We start from the raw sequence: 12088 nt of genomic DNA, 5'->3' as shown, positions 1-12088 counted from the left end.
TGCTGATTATTTATGAACAAAGTCACCGGGCTGCATACTAAAGATTTGTTCACTGAATGGGTGACATAACAAAGTAATCGAAGGACCCTGACCAGTAGGGCTCAGTGGTTGAGCGTCAGTTGACCTATGAACCAGGAGGTAACATTTCAGTTCCTGGTCAGGGCACATGCCTGGGTTGTGGGCTCGATCTCCAGTGTGGGGCATGCAGAAGGCAGCTGATCCATTGATCCTCTTTCATCATTGATGTTTCTCTTTCTCTCTCTCTCTCTCTCTCTCTCTCTCTCTCTCTCTCTCTCTCTCTCTCTCTCTCTCTTTCTCTCTCTCTCTCTCTCTCCATATATATATCAAGGCTTGTAGAGAGCTAGCACCTTAGTGGTGCCTGGAGAGCAGGGGGGGCGGGTCAGACAAAGCTTAGGAGGTGGGAACAGAGTGAGTGAGGACAAGGCATACATGTGGGCGAGGAGGATGGAAGAGGGGAGTTGGAAAGGAAGACATGGCCAGGTTTCAAGTCACCTGGAATGCCAAAGGGGGGCCTGTTCTTTGTTTTGCAGGCAATGGGGAGCCATTGAAGGTTCGGGAGGCAGGGCAGAAACAGTACAGAGCAAGAAAACTGGGGGGCAGGATGGAGGCCAGGAGACCACGGAGGAGGCTGCTGCAGAGCTGTGGACATGGAAGGAGACTCATAGTGGCTCAGAGGGCCAGGAGCTTTCGGGACACTTCTTTGGGGAGTATATTTCTTCCTGGGCAATGGGTCCTCATCTGTGAAATGGCACAGGGCTCTTGTGAGGACTGAAGTTCTCAGCACAAGTTCGCCTTTTCAGCCCTGCTGTTTACTGCCATGCCTGGACACTTCTATGCAGCGGCCTTGTGCTGAGAACTGCACTCGCTTCAGGTTGCACTGACTTCCCACAGCCACCTGTGAGGGCATCTTAGTTGAAGGGTCTGGTACAAGGCACACAGCTAGGGAGGCTCCAGTCACCGTGTCCTGGAAACTGGGGCCTTTGCACCAGTGGCATGTGACCTCCTGGCTCGCAGCCCCACTGAGTTAGGCCAGCCCAGCTCAAGGACTCCTGGGATCTGCAGTGGCCGGCCGCAGATGACCCCGTCTCATCTCCAGCCCACTCCTGAGCCACTTCTCAGGTCTCCCAGCCCCACCTGTGCCCCAGCACTGCCTCACCTCCCAGACCCCCACCTCCCTCCTGACAGTGCTGCCCTTTAGGCCCTACAGAGGGATCTGAGCCTCTGGGAGGCCAAGAAAATAGGCCCAATGACAGCTGGCTTCTGCCAACCTCCAGGGCACAGCCAAGATGCAATTTTGGTCTCAAGGAAACCTCACACTTGGAAGAAGCACTTAGAGTCCTCCTGATGGGAACCAGGGAGGTCCGTGTCGAGCTGAGGAACTGCTGACTGATGCAATTCTATGAATCACTAAAATGGGCTCAGGGTGGCAGCTTTTTATAGAAGAACCAACGGTTGGCAACAACAACCTCAGGTATGCCAATTTTTGAAAGCCTCCTGGCTGACATCTTCTGAGATGCTCTGGGTGTGAGAGAGAGAGGACTCAAGTTTATGGCTTCTCAAGTTCATGCAGATTTGGAGATCCCTTGCGTCTAGGTACTAAGTCCCTGCTGCCCAACATTCCCCCATTAGGACACGGACCCTCACTGGGCTTTATCTCCTATTTCTTTTTCGCCTGAAAGCTCCCACCACCACGTGTTTCTTCCCCTGGGAGATGGTGAGAGTGCAGGTTGTAGGGGCTGGGGAGGTGGTGCTGGTACAGGGGGTACTGAGAGGACTAGACTCTGGCCCAGCCTCAAGGAGCGCAGGAGTAATTGCACAAAATGCACTCTGACAAGACAGGTTAGCAACCTCTGTAACCTATTCAGGAGGAGCCATTAGCTTGGCCTGGGGAATAGGAGGGTGGACCTACAGCGGCACTGCTCACGCAGACACAGTGGAAAAATCCAATGGAAAGAGAAGCCTTTTGTGTGGCTGGTGGGAGAGTTGAGGAGAGATGGCTGGCACTCCAGGTGAAGGGGTAGGATTGGGAGACCTGGAGGGCTGCCTGAGGGATTTGATCATTTGGCGATAATAAGGAGCCATTGATGATTCTTTAGCAAGCAAGTGACATGTGAGTTGGCTTTGCCCCATGGGCTCAAGTGGAGGTGAAGCCAGAGAGGAGTGTATGGGCAGGGGCTGGGCAGAGGGGCAGAGCCTAAGTCAGGGACAGGGTTTCAGGCTCCCCCTATTTGGGACAGTCTCCTAAGGTGCCCTGCATCTGGGGGCCGAGAGTGACTTAGTGCTGACCAGAGGGGCATTTAAGCCGCATCGAGGCGCAGGAAGAGGCCAAGAGCGAGGAGCCCCTGTAACTCAGCCGTTTATTGCACAGATGGCATAGCTGAGGTCCAAAGAGGGCCAGGGTACCATACGCGTCTGTGGGAGTTCTAGGCCTCAACCCAGCGCTGCGAGCTCGGTCTGCTCGGACAGGCGCCCTCCTCCCTGCCTGCCCCGGAGTCAGGCCGCCAATCCTGCCTCCGCTCCCCGGGTCTGTCACATGGGGGTAGATTGCTTCATTTCCCTGTTGATGATAAGTAGCACCTGACTCCCTGGGCTACTGTGGGGATTAAATGAATTGACAGGTACAAGATCTAAGAGTAAGGGCTGGCACAGCAAGTGCCCAAGAGCATTCCTGTCACAGTTACCGCCCCCTTCCCTGCCTTTCTTCCTCCCCTTATCTTCCTTCCTGCCTCCACTCCCACATACAACCCTTTCCCCCATTTTCTTTTTCCTTCTAAAACAAACAGGCATCCACTTGGTCAGGTGTGTTTTATGAAACAAAAAAGATCAAACTCACAGCTCCCAGGGGGATTTGCCAGCCAAAGGGAGCCTCTCACACCCACACTGCTACCCACTGAGCTCTCCCCGCTTGGGGGTCTCATGGCTTCTTCTCAGCAGAGAGCCTGAAGGGTTTGGCAGCCCTCCCAGCTCCACGGTACAGGTGAATATGCCAGAGTGCAGAGAGGTGAGGTTACTTGCCCAAGGTCACATAGCTTGGAACGATACAGAGCCTGTGTGCTGGGCCCCGGTGCTGTGTTGGGGAAGGGCTAGCCCTTGGGGACATTCTACCCAAGGATATGTCACACATTCGTTTGTTCATTTATTCATTCATCATCATCTTCTATGTTTCCTCGTGGATCTCACATTTCTTTAAAATAATTTTTTTTCCAATTGCAGTTGACATTCAATATTGTATTAGTTTCAGGTGTTCGGCATAGTGGTTATACATCTATATAACTTATGAAGTGATCCCCCCTGACAGCATATGTAGTTATTACAATATTATTGACTATATTCCCTACGCTATGCTTTATATCCCCATGATTATTTTGTAACTGCCAATTTGTACTTCTTAATCTCTTACCATTTCACCAGTCCCCCAACCCTCTCCCATCTGGCAACCATCAGTTTGTTTTCTGTATCTAGATCTCACTTTAAATCTTAAAGATGTAAACTGTCCTTTTTACTTCTGTGTCCCCCAGTCCCTAGGAGCATATGAGGTGCTCCCAGATGGAAGTTAAAGGAACATATAAGAGGATATTTGTGAACATACTATGTCTACACTCCATGCATTCACTTGCTTATCAGCTTATTCTTTGAGCTGCTGTGTTTAGTCTTCTATCCCCTGCAGTCCATGGAATCCTATCTTGCCAGGGGCACTGATAGTTGATCCCCAGGTGGACACAGCCAGTTGTCGCTTGTCAATCCTCTTTCATTGAGCTTCCTTTGACTCCATTAACCTCCTCCTCCTTCAGGATAACAATGCTCTTCTTTGGCTTCCATGATATGCCCTCTTCTGATTGTCTTCAACCTTCTGGCACTCTTCTTCAGGCCCCTTTATGAGCTTCTCTTCTGAGGCCCTCTCCTTCAAGGTTGGGTCCTCTTCTCTCTCAATGTACTTTCTCTCTCTAAATGTTCTTATAAATTCCCTGGGATCTAAAATGCTAATCAAGGAGGGCTTTCATGAAGGGCACCTAACCCCAAATCATCAACAGGAGCCCGTCCATAACTAAGACACGGAGAAGGGACCAATTTTGGGTGAAATGAAATTAGTGGCAAATATCACCAAACCCACAAGAGGCCGCACCTTCCCTCTTTTACCTTTGATCACTAAAAAGCACTCTGACATAGGAGCAGAAGAACATCAATATTTAGTGGCCATCTTCTCTGTGCCTGGCACTGCCTAAAGTGTAACCTCATTTACTCCTCACCAGCCTACAGAGGATTGGAGTGGGAGGTATTAGTTAGTTTCAGCTACATACCAAACATCCCAAAACTAAATGGCTTAAAACAATGATAACTTATTTGACTTGTAATTCCGTGGGTTGATGATTCTGGGCTTGGCTCAGCTGGGTGGTTCTTCGTTGGCCTGCTGGGCTCCCTCGTAAGTCTGTGGTCAGCTGGCGGACCTCTCTCCACATGGTCTCTCATCCACCAGCAGCCTACCCCGGGCTTTTTTTACATGGCAGGGAGAAAAGTTCCAAGATAGCAAAAGCAGAAGCTGCAAAGCCTCTTGAGGCCCAGCCTGGAAACTGGTACAATGTCTCTACCACATTCAATGAGCCCAAGTAAGTGACGGGCCAGCCTGACTCCAAGGCAATAGGGACAGATCCCACCTTTGGATGGAGAGGACTATATGGTATCATGGCCACGTCCTAATCTGCCACCTGGAATACCTTCACTTTATAGAGGAGGCTGGAAGGGATGAAGCAGCCAGAGGGACTCCAGACCCAGACCTGTACCCCTTTGAACTTGGAAAGGCAGATCTCACTGGAGAGGCTGCTCCAAGGGGTCCCAGGCAGTTTGAAACCCCCAGGAACCAAAGCTCAGTGAGGGAGGATGGCCCAAGGTGCCCTGATGGTGGGGCAGGACCCTGACCCCCTGCTTTTCTTTCCCATGCTCTTTTGGTCTGGGCAGAGTTCCCCAAACTTTTGTTAGGTCTCCCTGTACACGTTTTCCTTTTGCTACAACTCACCTGTTATGGGTTGAACTGTGTCCCCCCAAAAGATATGTTGAAATCCTAACCCCTGGCGTCTGTGAATCTGACCTTATTTGGAAATAGGGTCCGTGCAGATGTAATCAAGTTAAGATGAGGTCACTAGGGTGGCCCAAATCCAATAGGACTGGTGTCCTTATAAGAAGAGGGAAATCTGGACGCAGAGGAGGATGGCCATGTGAGGTCAGAGACACACTGGAGGATGCCATGTAACGATAGAAGCAGAGAGTGGAAAGATGACGCTGCAAACTAAGGTATGCCAAGGATGAATGGAAACCACTGGAAGCTGGGCAGGGGCGAGGAAGGCGTTTCCTCAGAGCCCCAGAGGGAGTGTGGCCCTGGGGCACGTCAATCCGGGACTCTGGCCTCCGAACTATGAGAGAATGGATTTCTGCTGTTTCACCCCCAGCTTGTGGTGCTTTGTTTTGGTCACCCTATGACACTCATACACCTCCTATATCATTACTCATTTAATTTTTTTCCCTTCAAATGCACTCATTTTTAAACAACTTGCACACATTTTGCTACAAAGTAAATCTCCCGTAGCTGCTATAAATGGAAGACCACAATACTTTCCATAAATAGAGGATGCCTTAAAAATAAAGACAATGAAAACCAGACAATCTAGCCGGGTGCAGTTGCCCAATGTCTTTGATCTGGGGATGGCTTTGTTGAAAAAGGAGATGATCAAGTGGTAAAGGGTGTTGAAGACACACAAGCACCTAGCTGAGACTTCTTGATTTCCCAGAGGAATAAGAAAAAGAACTGAAAAGAGAAAATTCCCTTATTACCTGAAAATGTCTCATTCTGAGATGTCTCCAATGATTAGGGCTTCAGGGTAACCATGTCCATCCTCCACTTACGTTTGAAGAAACTGAGGCCCAGAAAGGTTCAAGGATTTGCCCAAGGTCAGACAGCATCGGTGGCCAAGTCTGGATTTGAGCCAAACTCCTATGTGCTTTCACACATAGGCCTTGGATCGCGCCCGGGGCTGACCACATGGACACAGAGCAGGAACATAAACTCTGAAGGCTGCACAAACAGCCTGCATGTCCTAATCTCGTAGCCATTATAGCCAAGTGAAGGCTGGGCGGAATTATTACTACGCAGCAAGGCAACTGGACCTAGGCAAAATTTGACTCACGCTGAGGGTTATGATCCAAGCGATGATCAAAAGATTTTTTCTTCTTGCTCCATTGGACCAGCTAGATTGAAACCCAGGGTCCATTCAGGCAGCAGTTTCACATCCTGTCACATATGGTCACATGCTAAACCACAGAGGTGAGGAGCACATCTCCAAAATAGGCATCTCCTTCACCCTCGTTCTGACGCTGCAGCCATCTGCTTCCTTCTCCCTCTGCTTCTCTCTCCTCTTCGCTTCCATTGCCTGCTCTGGTCCATGGACAGGAGGAAGGTCATATCTAAGATTCAAATCCCAGCTCCACTGTGTGGCCTTGGGTAGGTGGCTCATCATCTTTGAGCTTCAGTTTCCTCATCTGTGAAATGGGTCCCTTCCTCCCAGGTTCTTGGAAGGGGTCAATGAGATCATGCCTGTGAACATTAGACTCAGTGCCTGGCACATGGCAAGCTCAGTAAATACTGCTTCCCTCCTACCAGACTGCAAGCTCCTGTCTATTAGGTCTGATCAAATAATCGAATCGATATCCTCTCCCCTGGGAAACTGACCTTTAGACCATTCCCAACCGACATTCCCTTTTGCCTTGACCACATTTCATTTGCTAAGACCATTATCTTTCCCCTCTGGACTTGCACAGGATCCAGACCGGCCCACAAAATTCCCTGCCTGAAAAAAAGCCTGCCTAGAGTCCTTTAAAACCTCTAACTCCCCGGTCCCTGGCTGCTGGCGCCATTTTGGGGTTCAGCCCATCTGGTTTTCCAGATGACCTAATAAATGTATAATCCCTACACTTTTGGCCTCATGCGTGCGTTCCTCCTTCTGCCACCCTAACACTGCTCTGCCGCACAGCTTGCCACAGGGCTTCTCAGCATCGCCATCGATGATGTGAACTGTGCTGGGTCCTGTGCTAAGCCCTTTCCTGCATTAACTCGTTTAATCTTTCCATCATCCTTGTGCAAGAGATACTGTCACTACCCCAGACAGAGGGGCCTGTGCCTGACCGGGCCCTTGGGACGAGGATTTTTTCGGGCTGAAGAGAAGGGCCCACCCAGAGCCCAGAGTGCCTGACTGTCGGCCTCTTCCCCCATCCACCCAGTTGAGGGTGGAAAGGGCCACTGTGTGTCCCTGGGATCCAAGTGGGGAGGAGCAGGGCTGTTTGAGGGTGTGGCTGAGCTGGAATGGGGGGGGGGGGGGGAATCTGGTTGTCTTGTCATATGTGCATGTGTGCAAAGCTACTCAAGGGTGAGGGCAGAGCCCGGGGTGGCAGGAAAGGAGTGAGGGGTGGGCTACCAGCCAGGGTCACGAGGCTCCCCCAAGTATCAAACTTCAAGGAGACGGAGAATTTGTCACTCAAACCTGGCCTCCAGCTCATCATGACAATACACCTGCCAAGATGGAAAGGCAGGCCAGGTTTTATTTAGTAGCATAGTAGCTTGACGCATAACTTTCCGATATGGAGACAGATGCATGCGGTCCTCCATTTGTTGTCTTGGGGCAGGCCCTGCTGGTACAAGGAATGCCCTGGTGTCATCCTTATTCTTCTTTTTTAAAAATAATATATTTTATTGATTGTTTACAGAGAGGAAGGGAGAGGGATAAAGAGCTAGAAACATTGATGAAAGAGAATTATCCATCTACTGGGTATGTGCCCGCAACCAAGGTACATGCCCTTGACCAGAATTGAACCTGGGACCCTTGAGTCCGAAGGCTATCCTTATTCTTTCAAGCACTCACCCACAGAGGACAATGCACTCGTCATATAAAAGAATATGCTGGGCCCAAGCCTTTTAATACACAAGTGGAAAAAATCAGGCTTAAGACCTGCAAATAGCATCCAGGTGCACAAGTGTGGATAATGGCCCTGGAGACCAGCTTCAGGTGGCAAACCACCTCCACCTCGGCGCCCCAGCTCCCCGCCCCCTTGCACAGTGAAAGCATTGGCTGCTCCCCTCTGCCAGTGCCTGTCTAGTATGGCCCTTGGTAACCTGTCTCTTCCCTTCCCATGCTCCAAAACAAGCCCTTTTCTCAGGTCAGGCATCTGAGAGCTGGATGGATAACCTCCTACATCCCTCTTTCGCACCATCCTCCACCTACACTTCTCACTTGCTCATTCCATTTTTCCAAGATGGCAAAAATAATCAGAATAACAGCAATAGTTATGAGCACTCACCTTGTGTAGACCCTGGCCTTCACAGTGACCTTAGAAGGGGCTCGAGTGCCATCCTCATTTATAGATGGACAAATGGAGGCTCAATTTGGGACTGGTCCCTACCTAAGGTCCAGCTGGTAAGGGTCAGAACCTGGAACTGAACGCACGTCTCTCCAGAGCCCACACATCTGCCCTACAGCTGGAAACACAGACGAGAGGGACCTCCTCGGCACTGCTGTGTGTCGTGGGGCAAATCACTTGCCCTTTCAGAGCCTCCGTTTCCCTGGGGAAGTGGCCTCGGAGGGCACCTGGGGTCACCGAGAGCTGAGGGATTCTGGGATGCCAGGAGTGGAGCTGGGGTGGCCTGTGTGCGAGCCAGGGCTCACCCCGCCTGGCTCAGATGACCAGTCCTGAGGGCCCAATCAGGCCAGCCGTGGATCAGGCCATAAGTGGGAACAAAACAGTCAGGGAGCTTGCCTCCCCGGCTTTGTTTATTGTCTGGGAGCTGGGAATATTTTGAATTGTTGTGTTTGGGGAGGGAGGGGGGAAATAACCAAATATAAGAAGGCAGCCAGTGCGAGGCCCCGGGCAGGAATGCAGAGGAATTAGGCCTGCCTGGGTATGTCTGGGAGCTGGTGATGCTCCCAGAGGCCCAGCACCCTCCAGGTCAAGGATGCTCGGCTCTGATGAGACATTCAAATTGCCTGGAGAACTTTCTTTTTTAATCCCAATTAAATTGGGATTTCTGAGGGTGGGACTAGACAGAAAGATTTTTTAAGCATCCTGGGTGATTGCAATGGGCAGCCCAGGTTGAGTGATGCCTTACAGCAGCCCATCAGAGAGCTTGTAAAATATGGTCCCTGGGTCCAGGCCAGAATTCCCAATTCAGGAGGTCTGGGTGCTGGGACTTGGAATTTCTCACAAGTTCCCAAGCACTGCTGCTGCTGGCCTGGGGGGCACACTCTGAGAGCCACTCAGGGTTACAGAGCCAGTAAGGGCTTTGATCTGATCTCTCTAGGGGAGATGGGGAGGGGAGGCGGCTCCCATGGTTGAATGCAGTCTTCAAGTCTGGCCCTCTTTCCCGCCAGCTATGCAAATAGTTTTGCAGTGTGTGTGTGTGTGTGTGTGTGTGTGTGAGGAGGGTGCTCTCAGGTGTGGGTGTGTGTGTAGGAGGGTGCTTCCATGTGTGGGTGTGTGTGGCAACTGTAGGTACCTACAGAGCTATTCATTCATTCATTCATTCATTCAGCCAGCAGATATGTGTTGGACACCTACCTTGGGCCTGTCATTTCTCTAGGACCCTGCCGACTCAGTCCTGCCCGTGTGAAACAGGCAGCCTAGATGTGGAAACAGATATATAAAAGTGATCAAGGTACATTCACAAGGTTATCCAAGTTAGGATGAAAATAAAACCGAGCGGAGGCCTAGTCCTGGGGGAGGGGAGATGGCTATCTGAGACACAGGGGTCGGGAAGTCTTTGGGGAGGAGGCATTGGCTGAGGCCTAAAGGGTGGGAGGAGCCAGCCTCAGGAAGGGCTGAGGAGAAAGTGTTCTGGGCCCAGGAACAGTCAGAGCAAAGGCCTCACGGCAGAAGGAGCTTGGGTTGAAGGGAAGCCAGGAGGGCAATGTGGCTGGAGGGGGTGGGAGATGAGTGACAGAGATGGGGGGCCTGTCTCAGAGGCTGGGGGAGTGTGGGCTTAGTGCCAGCATGGTGGGAGCTGTCCCTGGGCTTCAAAGCAGAAAGGAGGACTGAGTGGGTCTGAAGCTCTTTCTTTTGATTTTTGCTAGGAACTCGTGGCATTGAGTGATATGCAACAAATCTAAAGCATACAGCTCCACGGGGGTGTGTATTTGTATACACCCGTGTGCCTTCACCTAAATCAACTTCCCCAGCCTCAGAAGGGTCTCTCCGGCTACTTTGGGCCAACTGCCAACCCTCCCCCCCATCACTGCTCGCATTCCCAGGACCATAGTTCACTTCCCCTCATTGAAAAGTTTCTGCCTATGGAACAAACAGCACCGCGTGTGGTCTGCTCTCACCTGGTAGGTGTCTTGGAGATCCCCCCAGAGTTTTGTGATTCTCTGGAGTTCCTCATCTGTTTGTTTTTCCTTTCTCCTGGGGATGTATACAACCAGAACTGTCACCCCGCGCCCCCCCCCCCCCCGCTTTTGGGGGGTTATTATAGTGCTGCTATTTACATTCTTGTTTTGTACAAAAAAAACTCCCACAAAATTCAACCAAGTAAATTTGAAGTTCTAATTGGCTTTATTAAGCCATTCAGGAATTGGGCAGAAGTCCAATTTAGTAAATAGAAGGGCCTCTGAAGGGGTGTTGTATAGAATGGAAGGTTTTTATAGAAAAGAAGGGTGAGGCCCGATGGGTGTGGCTTAGTGCACCAAGACGGTCACTGGTTCGATTCCTGCGTCAGGGCACAGGCCCGGGTTTCAGGCTCCATCCCCAGTGGGGAGTGTGCAGGAGGCAGCCAATGTTTCTCTCTTACATCTACGTTTCTCTCTCTCCCTTTCCCTTTCTCTCTATCTAAAAATCAATAATAAAAACATTAAAAAAAAAAAAGAAGAAGAAAAGAGTGAGGCAAAGAAGCTATTAGCAATGAGAAAAGAAAGGGTTATTTTTGGGCTGAGACACGTCCTTTTGGGAGAAGAGAACAAGAAGGGTTTCATTATGCAGATTAGCCTCTTCTTTGGGGAAACGTAGGAAGGCCCATGTGACAGATGACCTCATCGGTGTTGACCAGGAACTTCCAGACCAGTTGATTACATTTCTGGGGAAGGTCAAAAGTCAAAACTACAATTGGTTTAGACATTAAATCTTGGTTTGGTATGGGCTTTTAGCATAAGTGATGCCATTTTGGGCCTGTGGCTTTTCTTTTTAACACTTAGGCATTGACCTAATGGATGAAAAAGGGGATCCTATGAAAAGTAATCTCAGAGGTCGATCTGATCCTAAATTCCTAACTGGGTAGGTCATCACACCCCAGGCATATAATTTCCTAGGAAAAGGCTTATCCTTGCCTTAAGCAAGCCCTGTCCACAAGTCTGTGCATCCAGGTTAACAAACCTTTGTCAAACCTCTTTTCAGAGGTGATGATTAATCTTTTCAGACCCCCTCCTTCTAAAATTGTGGCCACGCTGTCAAACCCTCCTTCCAAAGCTGAACCCCTTTCAAATCTCTCCTTCTAAGGCGTGACCTCCCTCAAGGTAACAGTCCTGTGATCCGTTCCCGCCTTGCTTTCATATAATCTTCCTACGTTTCCTTCTTAAATCCAAATGCATAAAAGAAGTTGCAAACTGTCATATCTTGGAAGTGTTTTCACAGTTTTGTTGCGATCTTGCTTCCAGGTGTATCCTGTTTGGCTCCAATGACTTATATAAAAATTCTTGCCCTGGCTGGTGTGGCTCAGTTGGTTAGGCATTGTCCCGTGCTCCAAAGGGTTGCTGTTTCGATTCCTGGCCAGGGCACACGCCAGGGTTATGGGCTCAGTTCCCGGTAGGTCAATGTTCCACTCACACATCTAAGTTTCTCTTTTCTCTCCCCCTCTCCCTTCCTCACTCTCTAAAAATCAATACAAACATATTTTTTTAAAATCCTCTACAGGTTTGGACATTCTTACTTTGATGGAATTGCTAGCTAATAGGTTACTTACGCGGATGTTTAAACCTTATAAGAAAATTGCTAACTGTTTCCGTAGTGGCTTGTGCCGTCCCATGTCCTCACCAGACATGGAGAG

This window comes from Plecotus auritus (assembly GCF_963455305.1).
Source record: "Plecotus auritus genome assembly, chromosome: 6".
Classification (NCBI taxonomy): domain Eukaryota; kingdom Metazoa; phylum Chordata; class Mammalia; order Chiroptera; family Vespertilionidae; genus Plecotus; species Plecotus auritus.
This window is presented reverse-complemented; position numbering follows the sequence as displayed.